We start from the raw sequence: 4,987 nt of genomic DNA, 5'->3' as shown, positions 1-4,987 counted from the left end.
ACATAATCCAGGGGAGAGCAAGCCCTACAAAATGCAAGAAACTTCTGTGGTGGTATCATTCTATTTACGAATTATACAGTCACCCAAATAAAGGTTTTCTAGAAAAAGAGTGATCGTGTTTTCCAAATCCTAAAAGGCACAGTTTATAAGATAATGCTAAGACAAGTACATACACAGGCATGTTCACAGCAGCACTATTCACAGTAGCCAAAAGGTGAAAACAGCACAAATGACCATCAACAAATGAATGGACAAATACACGGTGGAACATTACACAGTCATAAAAAGGAATAAAGTACTGAAACATGCTACAACATGATCCTCCAAACCATGCTGAGAGAAAGAAGCCAAAAAAAAGTCACATACTGTATGATCTCATTTATATGAAATATCCAGAACAGATAAAGCCATAGAGACAAAATGCAGATTGATGGTTGCCAGGGGGTGAGGGGAAGGAGGAGAGGGAGAAAATGCTCAATGGGTAGGCAGTCTTACTTCAGAGTGAGGAAAATGTTTACATAGACAGAGGTGGCAGTGGCACAACATTATGAATGTACTTGCTGTCACTGAATTGTTTGCTTTAAAATGGTTAATTTTATGATATGTGACTTCCATCTCAATAAATTGTTTTTCATAAATGAGAATGCTTAGTACACAGGAAGAAACCCAATAATTATTAGGAAATTTTATTACCAGCTCCCTTCATATAAATATAATATTATTATTACATTGTTATTCTTAAAAGATTGGTACAATCCAGAGGCATTAAGTCTGTCTTAATAATATTCTGACTAAAAAAAAAAAATTCACAGATTCTCCTCAAGAGACAGAAAGAGAAGGCAGCATCTAAAGAAAGCAATGTATTTAATAACATGCAAAACTCCCACAAGAGCCACACAAATAGATGGAAGACGGAATACCCAGTCAAACTTAAATGCAAAAACATGGCACAGACCTAAAGGAAGAAAGTCGATATTCATGAATATTTTTAAAAGGCAAACTTACTTATTGAATCTGGAGATGATACCTGTAAATGTGGAGACCACTCTCATGGGACCAACAAGCTGGAGGAGAAAAAGAGAAAGAGAGAGATTAAGAGAAAATACATTTTTTCAATTTTTTCTTATTGAGATATATTTGACATACAATGTTTTGTAAGTTTAAAGTACAACATATTGATTTGATATATTTATATTGCATTATAATTACCAATGTAGCGTTAGCTAACACCTCTACCCAGTCACATAATTATCATCTCTCCTAGTGTTGGGAACAATTGAGATCTCATCTCTTGGCAACTTTAATTGTTTTTTTAGTTTATAATAGAGTTTTGTATCTATAATCACTATACTGTATATTAGGTCTCCAGGACTTACTTATCTATTAGTTGCACACACAAAAAAATTAATAGGAGCAATGTGACACCCTATTATTTAGGTGTCTTAAAACACCGATAATTTGGTGTTTTTAAAAAGGTATAAAATCGGACTTAGGAGCTATACATTAAAAAAAAAAAGATATGGGGTTTCAATTAAAGAACTTCTGTGTGGCTGCTTAAAAAAAGAAGCAAAGTTAGATTTCACTGATAGAAGTACAGTGCTCATATCCAAAGAAAGGAAGATAACAGTCCCACTATAATCACTGTTCCGAGTATCACATTTTAAGAGAGACACTGATCTACTATAATATATTCAAAGGAGAACACATTTGGTTGGCAAATCGTCTAGGAAAATATTCCAACAAAAACTGGAGGGATATTGCCTAGGGGAGAGAAAGCAAAGAGAAATACAATACAAAGAAGCTTAGGGGTCACATTCTAAATGAACAAATAAGAAATGAAAAAAATTACAGTGAAAATTATCTATTGAAAAAATCCTCACAAACAACAAGAATTTACTGTATAGCACAGGGAACTATATTCAATATCTTATAATAAACTACAATGGAAAAGAATTTAAAAAAGAATATAGATGTATACATATATTATACATATATATATGTATTGCAATGTAACTTTGCTGTACACCTGAAATGAACACAATATTGTAAGTCAACTATACTTCAATTTTAAAAAATCCTTTAAACCACCTATAGAATACATATATATTATATATATATATATATATATATATATATATACACATATACTTTTGTTTATACACACTGAAGTTTGAAAACCTCAGAGGGAACAAACAAAAGGAAAGTATCTATGCAACTGAATGGGCTTCAAATCTTTAGGATAATTTATCAACTCAAGAAGTGAATGGGAGGCTGTATTAGCTTCCTAGGGCTGTTGTAACAAAATACCACAGACTAGAGGACTTAAAACAACAGAAATGTATTTCCCCCACAATTCTATATAGATGCTAGACACATGTCAGCAGGACCACACTCTCTCTGAGACTTTGGATGGACTCCTTCCTTGCATTTTCCTAGTTTCTTATAGTGGCATCAATCCTTGGTGTTCCTTGGCCTTGTAAAAAATTAATAAACAGAAATCTCAATTAAATAGAGTCAGGAGACCAGAAGGGGGAGGTCTCATGCCCTGGGATGATAGCAGAGCCCAAGAGGAGGAAGAAAGAACTCCTCTTCTCTCCTGGCAACAACTCAGCCAATGAAAAGCTCTTTGTTTTTCTGGACTCTTTGTTTACTATAGCCCTCTAGACTTCCTTTTCCCCTCTATAAAAAAGCTGTCCTTCCCTTGCTGTGCTGGGACTTGCACATGGCTTGCCATGGTTATAGACCCAAAACTGCAATTCTTTCCTGATCCTGAATAAACTCGTTTTTGCTGGAGAAATAACTGGCAGTCTGTTTTAGGCCAACAGCCTGCAGCTGCATTACTCAAATCTCTGCTTCTGTTGTCATGTGACATTCTCCCTGTGTGTCTCTGTCTTCACATGGCACTTGCCTTTTCTTATAAGGACACTAGTCATATTGGATTAAGCCCCACTCTAATAATTACATCTTAACTTGATTATATCTGCAAAGGTCCTACTTCCAAATAAGGTCACATTCACATATACCTAGAGTTAAAACTTATCTTTTCGGTGCACGCAATTCAACCCATAATAGAGGAATAAACAAAATAGATTCTAAAGTAAATTTGCACACAGCAAGGTGTCCACCATTAGGTTTCATAGTAAGCCCTTATAACATCAACAGATGTTATAGATATGTTTGTTGATGTGATAATTAATGTTTGCTAGACTTCCATCTAAATTTTCCTTGTACCAACCCACATGCATACTGTATGAAACTCTGAAAACTTTGGAAAGTTTTGGGAAGGAACTTGGCCAGCTGTTTTCTGTCTTTCTAAATTGACATTCTTCTGTGCTGACCCCAGTAACCAGCTTTACTTTCCTGCCCTTGGGCAGCTTTCTGGGGAGGTCAGGCTCTAAAGCCACCAGGTAAGTACATTCAGGTGAGATGGAACGGTCTTGGCCTAACTACTTAATAGCCACAGGCCTCAGTCACCTCATATATAAAATGGAAACATTAACATACCCCCCTCACAAGGTCACCGTGCATAAATGAGGTAATACCTGTGAGAAGTACACTGAGAACAAATGCTGGTCCCTTCCAAGTGCCCAACAAATGGCAGCTATGCTCATTGTAATTATTTAAACAAGCTCTATTGTGTGAAAAGAGATTTAGTGAATTCTACAGTGATTTTAAGTGAATTCTTATTTACAGTAGTAAGTAAGCAATTACAGGGATCCATAAGTGGTCTGGTCTGCTTTGCAAAACAGAGATCCCCATTGACAGATACGTGTAAACAGAGGCTGTACCCATCTGTCAGGGATGCCACAGGATGTTTGCTCTTATCTGAACATAGAGGGATAACACCTACCTTACAGGGTTATTGTAAAGACTAAGAAAATCATAAAGGAAAAAGGCGTGACCCAGTAGCTGAAATATAGCGAGGTGTTCAGGGGTGGTATTACTAATCACGTCTGTTACTAGGTCATTGTTAGAGAAGATTCTTGCCCAGAATAGAAAAATCAATCAAAAGACTCCCTTCCAACTCTCAGCTGACACAGTTTTACAGGAAGACCTACTGCTGAGTATATTTTCTAGTTTATTTAATATCTGCCTTGTGAATAAAGAAATAAATCTAGGGGTCTAATGGCTGAGATTTTGAGGACTCATAAAAATGTTTATTCTGAGATATTCATGGCATCATTGTTTTTAAAAAGTTAAGACTGAAAAATAATTAAAACACACAAAGTTAGAGAACTGGATAAATAAACAGTAGTACATGACTAAGAACACAGGCTCTGGAGTCAGCTGGCCAGGTCTGAAGCGCCACTCAGCCTTTGGCAAGTTAAACTCTCTCAGCCACGCTTTACTTTTATTTAGAGAGTGGTTGTGAGAATTAAAGCAGGTAAAGCATTTAGCATAGCACCTGACATAATAACAAGCCTTCAGTGACGGTGATGATGATGGTGGTGGTGATGCCACCACCATGAAAAATAATGCTGTGGGTCTATCTTTTCTTGCTTCGTAAATAAAACTAGTATATGTTGCTAAATTTTTTTTAAGTAGGTCATATAATAGAGAAATGACAATACACTAACCCAATGATGAAAATTAGCATTACCAATGGTCATTGTGTACCTCCAGATGTGATATGCTAAGACAGATATGACATCACCAAGTAGAATTCTGACCAGGAATACGTAATCTGAGCATAGTCAAAAAAAGCAACAAATAAACCCAAATTGAGGAACATTCTATAAAATAAATGGCCTTTATTCCACAATGTCAGTCATGAAAGGCAAAGAAAGGCTAAACACACAGTTCCAGATTAAAGGAGACCAAAGAAACATGACCACTCAATGCTATATGTGATCCTGGACTAGATCTTGGGCTAGAGGCAAAAAAAATGTTATAAAAAACATTATTGGGGGGGCTTCCCTGGTGGCGCAGTGGTTGCGCGTCCGCCTGCCGATGCAGGGGACATGGGTTTGTGCCCCGGTCTGGGAAG

The sequence above is a fragment of the Physeter macrocephalus genome, chromosome 8 (genome assembly GCF_002837175.3).
Source record: "Physeter macrocephalus isolate SW-GA chromosome 8, ASM283717v5, whole genome shotgun sequence".
In the NCBI taxonomy this organism is placed as follows: Eukaryota; Metazoa; Chordata; class Mammalia; order Artiodactyla; family Physeteridae; genus Physeter; species Physeter macrocephalus.
This window is presented reverse-complemented; position numbering follows the sequence as displayed.